The 14,409-nt window shown below is 39.0% G+C and overlaps 1 pseudogene; it reads right to left on the reverse strand.

The window, feature by feature from the left end:
• LOC138031971 (fibrillin-2-like) overlaps positions 1–14,409 on the reverse strand; it is a 22,699-nt pseudogene extending 8,290 nt beyond the window's left edge.

Raw genomic sequence — 14,409 nt, forward strand, 5'->3', positions numbered from 1 at the left:
TGAATATTCTTCAAATTATTTAGCTATATTATCTCATTGTTTTAGTGTATACTACAAGGAGATGGCTAGTGGTGAATATTTACCGAGCCGAAAAGTGGCGAGGTAAACGAGTACACATCAATTTATTGGTCCTTTTATATACCCTTTTCCCATCAATGTCATCGGTCGAAAGCACTAGCTGTAAACGCCAACGCAGTACAATTGGGATGAATATTTGGTTTTTGTGTCTGTTTCAATAAATTGGAACTATTTTGCTTTCAGCGGAATTTCGATTTTGATCTACAGGCTGATGCAAAAAGAAAACAAATATGTATGATGAGCTTGCTGGTAAGAGCTTTCAAAGCTCTCAGCATGACGTAAAAATTTACGTCATCGACGATGAGTGAAAACAGGATAGGCCTGGAATAGGAATCTTTGTCAAAGTAACTTGAGAAAAGCTTGAATGCAGAACATTTTGGAATGGTAAACTTTAGTTGCTAACGACAGGTTTTACTGAAAAAAATTGAGGATTTGAAAAAAAATACACACTAATATATTAATTTCAAATTTCGCCTGGAAAATTTTAGTGCAGGTCGGATACTGAAGTTTCGTCAGGAAAATCCTTTGGTTAGGTTTGGTTAGTTTACCCTTCTCAATTGTTTCTACATTCAAGGTTTCTCAAGTCATTTTAACGCAGATTTCCATAGAAACACTTTTATACTGGACGCCTTTGCCTACCCTTCAAGATGGCTTCCAAAACCGTTATGAGTCCTACTTTATGTGCGTATTACATTCTATTTTCTAGATGAAGCAATCTGTTTACAGCTTAGGATGCAAAGTTAGCTTTAAAGTATCATTCTACGTCTTCCAGGAGGGCTTAATTATTACTGCACTCCACTGACGCCAGCGTGCTTTGCAATGGAAATAGCGTTTCGTCCTAACCTTAAATAATTAAAGTAACATATGCAAGAGAAATCTGACCTGAGCAGTTTCGTCCGTCTCCAACATACCCTGCCTTACAAGAGCAATTATATGAACCATTGGTGTTTATGCACTCAGCGTCAGAAGTGCAGGTGTGATTTCCAACCAAACACTCATCAATATCTGAGAACAAAGTCAGTAAATACACCATCAATAGTTCTGCAACAACCTATACACTAAGTTTTCAATTAGCACATTCCCTTAGATGGCATTATCGAAGAGAAACTAATCCATGATAAAAATTTGGGTTTTCTTCCTGGTACAATTGTATCCATCACCAATTGAAAGTATCCTGGTTTACACGAGAAAGTATGCGATCCTTTGATGTTGTTACACACTGCATCTTTACAGCAATTGTGAATTTGTGTGACACATTCGTCAATTTCTTCGAAAAGGGTATATAAATGACCTTATTATATGAAACAGCGGAAAGCGTTGAGGGCGCGCACTAATTGGTTACTAATCCTCTTAATACGATCCCCCGAGGAACTCGCGTCGCGCGGGAATTGCGCCCGAAAATAACGCCATCGTTGCAGGAATAAACGAGTTAAAGTTATCTTTTTGTGCCATATTATCTCACTTGTTTAGTGTATACTAACACAAATATTAACCGAACTGGAGGAGGCTACTGGCGGATATTTACCGAGCCGCGAATCGTTTCGGTTAATAGATTTACACATCAGTTAATTAGTCCTTTTATGTACCATTTTGATAACTTCTAAGTCATCGGTCAAAAGGTCTAGCTATCGTCCCCAACGCAGTACAAATGGGATGGATATTTGGCTTTTTGGCGTGTTTCAATAAATTTCAAACATTTTGCTTAGATGTTTGTTATCCGGTTCTGATCTACCAGGTGATGGAAAAATTTACCAATTATGTATGATTAATATGTACGCTGGTAAGAGGCCTCTAGCCTCTTATCATTGCGTAAAACTTACATCCTCGAAGATGGGAGAAAGTTTTGGTAAGTCATAGTAGGATTTTATCTGCCTCTCCCATTTTATTTTCTAGATGAACCACCATTTTTCAGCTCAGAATGCAGACGTGAGCTTGAAGTATTATTCTGCCTTCCAGCAAGGCTTAGTTACGCATTACGCGAACCCTCGGACGTCCTCGCTCTGCAATGAAGGTATTTGTTTGCCGTAACCCTAAAAGACAAAAGTAATATATGCAAGAGAATCCTGACCTGAGCAGTCTTGTCCATCTCCAGCAAACCCTGCTTTGCAAAAGCAATTATATGACCCATTGGTGTTGATGCACTTAGCGTCAGAGCTGCAGGTGTGATTTCCAGCCAAACACTCCTCAATATCTGAGAAGAAAGTTAGTAAGTACACCATTATAAGTTCTACACCAACCTATACACTGAGTTTTTGATTAGCAATAAAACGTAGATTGCATTATCGAAGATATAACAATCCATAATATAACTTTCCATTTTCTCACGGGTACAATTGTATCCATCACCAAAGTATCCTAATTTACACGAGCAAGTATACGATCCTTTGGTGTTGTTACACTTAAGAAATGGTAAGCGTGCAGCGTGCAACTATCGAGTTATGGACGCACGCGGGAGGTTGCTAAGCACAAGAGAAGGGTAAGAGTCGCACGAGGCGATAGCCGAGTGCGACTTTAGCTTCTTGAGTGCTTAGCAAACCTCCCAAGTGCGTCCATAACTCGATAGTTGCACGCTTCACGCTTACCATTTCTTTTATAACATAATCGTGAACACCACTCCTGCGTGTTTCGCTTGTATTTGCATAAATCAAGTTTGGTCAACTTAACCAACAACGATGTCAACACAACTTTGCTTTTTAAAGACAACTTTGAATTAACAAGACAAAATGATGAACAAACAGTTTTCCCAGTCAAAAATTTTATTGGAATCAACAATAATTTGCTGTTAGGAGAGAAAACATTTCGATTTTCTTGCGAGCGTCGACAAAAACACGCTGTCTTTGCACATGCTTCGCTTCTGTTGAAAGCGATCAAGCTATCGCAAACAGCACGACTTTTCCAATCCAAAAAAAACACGACGTTACACTATTTGAACTAAAAATGGCCGATGAAATAAATCTCAAAAAGAAAATCGACATTTCAAAACACCATTTACCTTCCTGTAGCATCTTCCCTGGTCTCATAAAATCCATTTCAATTGCGCGATTCGGCTTGAATATTTAAGCAGAATTTAGATTGTAATTTGCAAATCAAAAGCAGTAGAAACACGAAACGCTCTTTCGTCTCTTTAAGACCTTCAATCCTCCTTTTCCGCTGCTGATTAATCTTTAGGGCTATATCTTTCTATTTTGAGCTCTGTAGAGGTTCACCCCTATTCTAAGAGGAGGAAAATATGTCTTGGCAAATTTGGACTGATGCGCTCGTGACGGCATTTTCTTCTTAAGTTAGATCGCACGTCAGCTGTCGTCAGCGAGCGTGCACCGATGAGCAAATAGTAAATGATAATTGGCCAATCAGAACGCGCGTTTTATCCAAGTTATGTTATAAAATGCATTTCTACATCAATTGTGCATTGCTGTGACACACTCGTCAATATCTGCGATTAGAGTTAATAAATTACTTTCGTACAATTGCATAGGAGATTATTCAAAATTATCTGCGCTGATTGGTTGGCGTTCAGCTTATTATTACGCGATAATCTCCTAAGCGATTTTCTCAAATTCCCGCGAGCCATTTTGTCGAGAAAACACACGAAGAAATTAATTGTTTTAAAGAAAATGAATATTCTTCAAATTATTTAGCTATATTATCTCATTGTTTTAGTGTATACTACATTAAATATTCACCGAGGAGATGGCTAGTGGTGAATATTTACCGAGGCGCAAAGTGGCGAGGTAGACGAGTACACATCAATTTGTTGGTCCTTTTATGTACCCTTTTCCTATCAATGTCATCAGTCGAAAGCACTATCTGTAAACGCCAACGCAGTACAAGTGGGATGAATATTTGGTTTTTTTGTCTGTTTCAATAAATTGGAACTATTTTGCTTTCAGCGGAATTTCGATTTTGATCTACAGGCTGATGCAAAAAGAAAACAAATATGTATGTTAAGCTTGCTGGTAAGAGCTTTTAAAGCTCTCAGCATGACGTAAATATTAACGTCAATGGGAATCTTTGTCAAAGTAACTTGAGAAAAGCTTGAATGCAGAACATTTGGGAATGGTAAACTTAAGTTGCTAACCAAAGGTTTTACTGAAAAAAATTGAGGATTTGAAAACAAATACACACTAATATATTAATTTCAAATTTCGCCTGGAAAATTTTAGTGCAAGTCGGATACTGAAGTTTCGTCAGGAAAATCCTTTGGTTAGGTTTGGTTAGTTTACCCTTCTCAATTGTTTCTACATTCAAGGTTTCTCAAGTCCTTTTAACGCAGATTTCTATAGAAACACTTTTATACTGGACTCCTTTGCCTACCCTTTAAAATGGCTTCCAAAACCATTATGAGTCCTACTTGATGTGCGTATTACATTCTATTTTCTAGATGAAGCAATCTGTTTACAGCTTAGGATGCAAACTTAGCTTTTAAGTATCATTCTACGTCTTCCAGGAGGGCTTAATTATTACTTCACTCCACTGATGTCAGCGTGCTTTGCAATGGAAATAACGTTTAGTCGTAACCTCAAATAATTAAAGTAACATATGCAAGAGAAATCTGACCTGAGCAATTTCGTCCGTCTCCAACATACCCTGTTTTACAAGAGCAATTATATGAACCATTGGTGTTGATGCACTCAGCGTCAGTGCTGCAGGTGTGATTTCCAACCAAACACTCATCAATATCTGAGAACAAAGTCAGTAAATACACCATCAATATTTCTACACCAGCCTATATACTAAGTTTTCAATTAGAGGAGGCAGTGTGGCCCAGTGGTTAGGGTGCTTGCCTTGAGATCCGGAGATCCCGGGTTCAAGACCCGCTCTGACCACTCGATAAATTTGATCCTGGTAGTCCTCGGCTCAATCTTCCGGCTGCACTTGTAAATAGCCAACTGGTTTGCCTTCAGCCAGTTGGGATTCCTAACAGTTGTTGTTGTTCTGTTCTGTTGTTTCGTTGTGTTTCATTGGCTGAAAAGCTCCTAAGGGGAGCGGTTAATTAAGTATGTAAATGTATGTAAGTATGTAGTTAGAAAAGTACCGTAGATTGCACTATCGAAGACAAACTTATCCATGATAAAATGTTTCGTTTTCTCACCGGTACAATTGTATCCATCACCAATGTATCCTGGTTTACATGAGCAAGTATACGATCCTTTGGTGTTGTTACACAGTGCATCTTTACAGCAATTGTGAATTCGTGAGACGCATTCGTCAATATCTACGATTAGAGTAGATAAATGTGCATATAGAGGTACGCCATAACGTGTCAGAGGAATAAAAAGCCATGATATGAGGACAAGATTACAAATATATTAGAGCCGGAGTTTTTTAACCATGTCATCCTATAGTTACCATCACGCACCATACTTATTTAGTTATAAAAAGAGGTAGTAGCAGTGAAAGCAACAGGTAGACAAGATGAGAATAGAAAAGACGAATCAAAGGGTTACCTTGTTGACAATAGGCAAACTTTCCTCCTGGAGGACAAACACAGCGATATCCTTTGTCTGTATACCCAGATTGGGTATGATTAATATGTACGCTGGTAAGAGGCCTCAAGGCTCTTATCATGGCGTAAAATTTACATCATAGACGATGGGAGAGAGATTTCCTAAGTCATACTAGGATTTTATGTGTCTCTCCCATTTTATTTACTAGATGAACCACTATTTTTCAGCTTACAATGCAAACGTGAGCTTAAAGTATTATTCTGTCTTCCAGCAGAGCTTAGTTACGCATTACGCCAACCCTCTGACGTCTTCGCTCTGCAGTGAAGGTATTTGTTTGCCGTAACGTTAAAAGACAAGAGTAATATATGCAAGAGAAATCTGACCTAAGCAGTTTCGTCCGTCTCCAACAAACCCTGCCTTACAAGATCAATTATATGAGCCATTGGTGTTGATGCACTTAGCGTCAGAGCTGCAGGTGTGATTTCCAGCCAAACACTCCTCAATATCTGAGAACAAAGTTAGTAAGTAAACCATCATGAGTTCTACACCAACCTATAAACTGAGTTTTCAATTAGCACAGTACCGTAGATGGCATTATAGAAGAGAAACTAATCCATGATAAAAATTTTGGTTTTCCTCCTGGTACAATTGTATCCATCACCAATTAAAAGTGTCCTGATTTACATGAGCTAGTATGCGATCCTTTGATGTTGTTAATTACACACTGTATCTTTACAGCAAATGTGCATTTGTGAGACACACTCGTCAATATCTTCGAAAAGGGTAAATAAATGCCCTTATTATATAAAAGAGCGGAGAGCGTCGAGGGCGCGCACTGATTGGCTACTTAGACTCCGAATACGATCCTCCGAGGAACTCGGTCGCGCGGGATTTGCGCCCGAAAATAACGCAATCGTTGCAGGAATAAACGAGTTAAAGTTATTTTTTTTGTGCCATATTATCTCAATTGTTTAGTGTATACTAAAACAAATATTAACCGAACTGGAGGAGGCTACTGGCGGATATTTACCGAGCCGCGATGCGTTTCGCTTAATAGATTTACACATCAGTTAATTAGTCCTTTTATGTACCATTTTGATAACTTCTAAGTCATCGGTCAAAAGTACTAGCTATCGACGCCAACGCAGTACAAATGGCATAGATACTTGGCTTTTTGGCGTGTTTCAATAAATTCGAAATATTTCGCTTTCAGTTTGTTATCCGGTTCTGATCTACCAGCTGATGGAAAAATTTACCAATTATGTATGATTAATATGTACGCTGGTAAGAGGCCTCACGGCTCTTATCATGGCGTAAAATTTACATCATCGACGATGGGAGAAAGCTTTTATAAGTCATACTAGGATTTTATGTGTCTCTCCCATTATATTTTCTAGATGAACCACTATTTTTCAGCTTACAACGCAAACGTGAGCTTGGAGTAATATTCTGTCTTCCAGCAAGGCTTAGTTACGCATTACGCCAACCCTCTGACGTCTTCGCTCTGCAATGAAGGTATTTGTTTGCCGTAACCTTAAAAAAAAAAATAATATATGCAAGAGAAACCTGACCTGAGCAGTTTCGTCCGTCTCCAGCAAACCCTGCTTTGCAAGAACAATTATATGAACCATTGGTCTTTATGCAGTTAGCGTCAGAGCTGCAGGTGTGATTTCCAGCCAAACACTCCTCAATAACTGAGAACAAAGTTAGTAAGTACACCATCTTAAGTTCTACACCAACCTATACACTGAGTTTTTGATTAGCAATAAAACGTAGATTGCATTATCGAAGATATACTAATTCATGATATAACTTTACATTTTCTCACTGTACAATTGTATCATTCACCAAAGTATCCTGGTTTACACGCGCAAGTGTACGATCCTTTGGTGTTGTTGCACAATGCATTTCTACAGCAATTGTGCATTGGTGTGACACACTCGTCAATATCTGCGATTAGAGTTAATAAATTACTTTGGTACAATTACATAGGTGATTATTCAAAATTCTCTGCGTTGATTGATTGGCGTTGAGGTTATTATTACGCGATAATCTCCTAAAAGATTTTCTTAAATTCTCGCGAGCCATTTAGTCGAGATGACAGACAAAGAAATTAATTTTTTTTAAAGAAAATGCATATTCTTCAAACTTTTTAGCTATATTATCTCATTGTTTTAGTGTATACTACATTAGATATTTATCGAGGAGATGGCTAGTGGTGAATATTTACCGAGCCGGAAAGTGGCGAGGTGAACGAGTACACGTCAATTTATTGGTCATTTTATATACCCTTTTCCTATCAATGTCATCGGTCGAAAGCACTAGCTGTAAACGCCAACACGGTACAGTTGGGATGTGTCTGTTTCAATAAGTTGGAACTATTTTGCTTTCAGCGGAATTTCGATTTTGATCTACAAGCTGATGCAAACAGAAAAAAAAACATGTATGATGAGCTTGCTGGTAAGAGCTTTTAAAGCTCTCAGCATGACGTAAAAATTTACGTCATCGACGATGAGTGAAAACAGGGTAGGCCTGGAATGGGAATCTCTATCTGTCAAAGTAACTTGAGAAAAGCTTGAATGCAGAACATTTGGAAATGGTAAACGTAAGTTGCTAACCAAAAGTTTTACTGAAAAAATTTGAAAAAATACAGACTAATATATTAATTTCAAATTTCGCCTGGAGAATTCTAGTGCCGGTCGGATACTGAAGTTTCGTCAGGAAAATCCTTTGGTTAGGTTTGGTTAGTTTACCCTTCTCAATTGTTTCTACATTCAAGGTTTCTCAAGTCATTTTAACGCAGATTTCCATAGAAACACTTTTATACTGGACGCCTTTGCCTACCCTTCAAGATGGCTTCCAAAACCGTTATGAGTCCTACTTTATGTGCGTATTACATTCTATTTTCTAGATGAAGCAATCTGTTTACAGCTTAGGATGCAAAGTTAGCTTTAAAGTATCATTCTACGTCTTCCAGGAGGGCTTAATTATTACTCCACTCCACTGACGTCAGCGTGCTTTGCAATGGAAATAGCGTTTAGTCGTAACCTTAAATAATTAAAGTAACATATGCAAGAGAAATCTGACCTGAGCAGTTTCGTCCGTCTCCAACATACCCTGCCTTACAAGAGCAATTATATGAACCATTGGTGTTGATGCACTCAGCGTCAGAGCTGCAGGTGTGATTTCCAACCGAACACTCATCAATATCTGAGAACAAAGTCAGTAAATACACCATCAATATTTCTACACCAGCCTATATACTAAGTTTTCAATTAGAGGAGGCAGTGTGGCCCAGTGGTTAGGGTGCTTGCCTTAAGATCCGGATATCCCGGGTTCAAGACCCGCTCTGACCACTCGATGAATTTGATCCTGGTAGTCCCCGGTTCAATTTCCCCGCTGCACTTGTGAATAGCCAACCGGTTTCCCTCCGGCCAGTTGGGATTCTTAACAGTTGTTGTTCTGTTCTGTTGTTTTGTTGTGTTTCATTGGCTGAAAAGCCCCTAAGGGGAGCGCTCAATTAAGTATGTAAGTATGTAAATGTATCTAAGTATGTAATTAGAAAAGTACCGTAGATTGCACTATCGAAGACAAACTTATCCATGATAAAATGTTTCGTTTTCTCACCGGTACAATTGTATCCATCACCAATGTATCCTGGTTTACATGAGCAAGTATACGATCCTTTGGTGTTGTTACACAGTGCATCTTTACAGCAATTGTGAATTCGTGAGACGCATTCGTCAATATCTACGATTAGAGTAGATAAATGTGCATATAGAGGTACGCCATAACGTGTCAGAGGAATAAAAAGCCATGATATGAGGACAAGATTACAAATATATTAGAGCCGGAGTTTTTTAACCATGTCATCCTATAGTTACCATCACGTACTATACTTATTTAGTTAGAAACAGAGGTAGTAGCAGTGAAAGCAACAGGTAGACAAAATGAGGATAGAAAAGACGAATCAAGGGATACCTTGTTGACAATAGGCAAACTTCCATCCTGGAGGACAAACACACCGATATCCTTTGTCTGTATACCCAGATTGGCAAACACCTCCGTTGTCACAGCGACCTACCTTATCACAGGCAGTCTTTGAACAAAGACAAAAACAACGCTGGCTGACAAATGATTTTTTTCTTATATATGGCAGGCTTACTGTTACCTAAAACCCATTACCCGGATCCTCCATCTTCTATATTAGCCGTCAACCCTGTCTTGTATCTTTTTATTTTTAGAAGCACATCCCAGGGGATTTTTACGGATTTGTTCACAATAGCCAATCATAAGAGGACTTATGGTTGTCCATTAATTACGTCACAATGCCAACACCTGAAACACGAAGGTATTTCGAAATAATGAAACACATAGCAGTTCTAAAAGCTCTAAAAATAGGGGATATGGGACAGGGTCGACTCAAAGGTATAATACGTATGGAGTCTCAAGGTAGTGGGTTCCAGCTGTTACGTTATCGGTCATTGTAGGTGATGAAATCGTAATCTCTAAAAATATAGGATCAAGCTGGCAAGGTGTCCTTCTATCGTCAGAAACGGATACCTTTTTTGGGGTAGTAACCTTGTTAATTTGCCCATCCCCATGCTAGTATTCAGATCTGTTTACTTACGCGGTAAAGGTCACTCAATGTATGTTAACATTGTTCGCGTTGGTACTCTGTGTGCATGTGCATGATTTTTCAGTGTTTGTGAATTTACGCTCTGTACGTTCTAGTTCTTACAAAAGCCACTGTAATATGAACAGGAACATGAACAAGAACGAGTACACAATTACGTAATTAACGCAAACTAGAGCACAGAAACCGAGGACAAACACAAACGGAACAATGCTAACACAAACACAAACAACGCGTAGAATTGAGCCCAGCTGGTTTCCATATAATCGCCCGGATCGCCCCGAACGGACGAAACAGTGTATAGGCGATCCGGAAAATTCGTGCCATTTGCTGTGTCCAAATTTCACTCCATCGTTTTGATCGTTTGGATAGAGCGGAGTTCTATCCGGGTGATCAGGATCCCCGCAGTCGCCTCTTTCCGCTATTGTTTTCATAAATTCGCCTGTACACTGTTTCGTGCGATCGGGGCGATCGATCCTAGGGCTGGCGATTGTATGGAAACCATGTTTTTGAGAATTGAAACGCGAAGAGGAGAATAATGCGAAGAGGCGTGAGCATTCAGTTGTGAGTGGAAGGACGAGAACTAGTACAAAAGGAAATTCTAACTGAGATTAGGAGGAGCAAACAAAAGGTCAATTTCAATTTTCAGCCTTACGTCTGCTCCATGATAGAAGTAATCCACTGCGTCCACAAACTCTGGACCATGTCTAAGATGAGTGGCGTTGTTCAGCTCACATCTGTAAAGTCCCTCTTCATTTTTGTGGGTATGAATATTAACACTAACGCAATTAGGGTATTGATAGCATCGCCACTTGCATTCTTCTAAATCGTGGACTTGGATAGTCGTAATGTTATGTTTCACCAGCAGTTTGTGTGCGAAGAAAAAAAACGATGGGAAGACAAGTTCCCGACAATCATCTATAAAATCAAAATTAACTCTTACAATCATCATTATAAACTAATGCTGAGACAATTAAGCTAAACCTTTTCCCTTGATCTTGAGTACAAGTCCAAATCAGTAGGTAGGATGATGTTTTGAATACATTTAGCTCAATTTTCTCGACCTCAAGGAGAAATTTGCAAGCCCCGATTAGTTATGAAACGTGCATTCGCCTGTAAAGTACTTTCGTTCAGCTCTGCAAAACTCATCCAGATGCAACTGAGTTTTCTATCTTCTATATTAGCCGTCAACCCTGTCTTGTATCTTTTTATTTTTAGAAGCACATCCCAGGGGATTTTTACGGATGTGTTCACAATAGCCAATCATAAGAGGACTTATGGTTGTCCATTAATTACGTCACAATGCAAACACCTGAAACACGAAGGTATTTCGAAATAATGAAACACATAGCAGTTCTAAAAGTTCTAAAAATATGAGATATGGGACAGGGTTGACTCAAAGGTATAATACGTATGGAGTCTCAAGGTAGTGGGTTCCAGCTGTTATGTTATCGGTCATTGTAAGTGATGAAATCATAATCTCTAAAAATATAGGATCAAGCTGGCAAGGTGTCCTTCTATCGTCAGAAACGGATACCTTGTTTTTGGGGTAGCAACCTTGTTAATTTGCCCATCCCCATGCTAGTATTCAGATCTGTTTACTTACGCGGTAAAGGTCACTCAATGTATGTTAACATTGTTCGCGTTGGTACTCTGTGTGCATGTGCATGATTTTTCAGTGTTTGTGAATTTACGTTCCGTACGTTCTAGTTCTCACAAAAGCCACTGTAATATGAACAGGAACATGAACACGAACGATTACACGATCACGTACATTAACGCAAACTAGAGCACAGAAACCGAGGACAAACACAAACGGAACAATGCTAACGCAAACACAAACAACGTAGAATTGAGTCCAGCTGGTTTCCATATAATCGCCCGGATCGCCCCGATCGGACGAAACAGTGTATAGGCGATCCGGAAAATTCGTGCGATTTGCTGTGTCCAAATTTCACTCCATCGTTTTGATCGCTTGGATAGAGCGGAGTTCTATCCGGGTGATCAGGATCCCCGCAGTCGCCTGTTTCCGCTATTGTTTTCATAAATTCGCCTGTACACTGTTTCGTGCGATCGGGGCGATCGATCCTAGGGCTGGCGATTGTATGGAAACCATGTTTTTGAGAATTGAAACGCGAAGAGGAGAATAATGCGAAGAGGCGTGAGCATTCAGTTGTGAGTGGAAGGACGAGAACTAGTACAAAAGGAAATTCTAACTGAGATTAGGAGGAGCAAACAAAAGGTCAATTTCGAAAAACGTTAATGGCACCGCCACAAAGTTCTTTGCTTGCAAATGAAGAGCTATTTCTTAATCGATTTGCCTGTGTATCGGATAATGCGAGAATCCAAAGAGGGAGAAAATCGTTTGAATTAGAATTTAATTGACTTGCTGCACCAGATCTTCACCGTTTTTATTTATTTTGTTGAAAAACATTCACAGAAAGAGCTAATTTTAAGCATAAAAATTCCCTCCGTCCAAAAGCATTTGGTATGTGATCTTAGTTGTCGCTTTGTGAGAAGGAAGGGGGTTGATGCGCCATTCTCACTCGAAGCTGGAGTCCTCTCCTCTTTTTAAATGGTATCTGCAGTTGATTATTCTAAACCTGTCACACACCTTGAGCGCGAATACGATAGAAGGAAAAAAAAACTAGTTAAAACTATTGTCAATAAATTCTGGGTTCACTTCAGGTAAATCTGTTATAGGAATGTTAGTGAATGTGACGAAGTGGCCAATCAGGCATCACAAAACTAAAACAAAAACGAAACTCTCTTTTCCCTGTGATTGGTAAAAAAGAAAGCATAATCACTGAAATATTTTAGGATATTCATGGTTTTTCTTTTCCTGTGTTTTATCGCTGTCGGAAATGACTCCTGTTTATCGAATGTTGCCCGACTAAATCACAAGTCACACACAAAGCAAATTTTTACAGATCTTTATAAAACCACTCCTGCCCTCGTCCCGACAAAACACAGACAAACTCACTGACTGCATGCAACTTAACTGTCAATCAAAAACACTCGGATCCAGTCTCTGACAATCGCATTGATTTATAAAAGAACTTAAAATAACGCGGTTGTCGTATTGTTTTATCTTTTGATTGATTCTTTGAAATAAATTCAATCAATAACTTTGCCCTAGTATAAAGTCGTTTTAGCCCGCTGCCGATGAAACAGCATACTAATTGGAGACACCTAAGCCTAAAATAAAAGTTCTATAATGTACACTTTGCGTACAAAGCATCAAAAGCCCTATCAGTTGTTACATAAAATGCAGTTATGACGGTTGTCACTGCATGAGTAAGGCATGAGTAAGTTACTTAAATTTATAGTTACTTTCGCCTCGCTCAGCTCAAATTGCCTGAGTCGCAATGTCCGTCATGTAGGCGTCATGAAAACTAGAAAGCCGAGATTTACAGGGAAACTGGGGATTTTTCTTCCCAGTAAACACGCCAAATTTCAGCGAGATCGATGGAAAGCACGCACACCTACGAGCTCTACAGTAATGATTCAAATTTGAATCATTTTCAGGGGGTTCTAAGAAAAAGAGTTTTTCACTGGATTTTCTAATTAAGAAAACATTGGCAACAAAGTATGCGAAATTGACTGAAGAGGCTCCACCTGCGCCGATACTTGACACTGGAGAAGTTTCAATAGTCTTTTTCAAATGAGAGATAATTTTTGATATTTATTGATGGTGTCTACTTTTATTTTGCATCTAATGATTTCTGAACCCTCCGTGAAAACAAGTTGTTGGCCATCATACGCGACAGGCGGAGAGTTGGCCGGTTAAGAATTTCGCGCCCTCTATCGTGGTAGAGAAACTAGGGAAAAGAGTTAACTCTTTTCTCTAGTTTCACGCCAAGGGATAAGAGTTAACTCTTTTCTCTAGTTTCTCTACTACAGTAAAGGGTGCGAAATTCATTAACGCAATTTTTTTTTTCTCAAAAAAAAAATAAAAAGCAATACATAAGTTTTAAGCTAAGAAAGTAGGCTTTCCAAAAACACATAACCTATTTACAGAAAATTAACCTTGAGAGAGAAGGACGAGGAAAGAGGAAACAACACCAACCAAAGCGCTAGTTAAAACTTACCATTCGGACAGGCAGATGCGACATGGAGCGAAACGAAAGCTGAGATGATAATAAACTGCACTATAGGAGGAGTCCCCATCGCACATTCCTCACAGGTCAGTCGCAAATTAAGACTATTTGTGTAGGGTGTCTCGAAGTCTTATTAACACCCAGAGAT

The sequence above is a fragment of the Montipora capricornis genome, chromosome 14 (assembly GCF_036669925.1).
Source record: "Montipora capricornis isolate CH-2021 chromosome 14, ASM3666992v2, whole genome shotgun sequence".
Lineage (NCBI taxonomy): Eukaryota > Metazoa > Cnidaria > Anthozoa > Scleractinia > Acroporidae > Montipora > Montipora capricornis.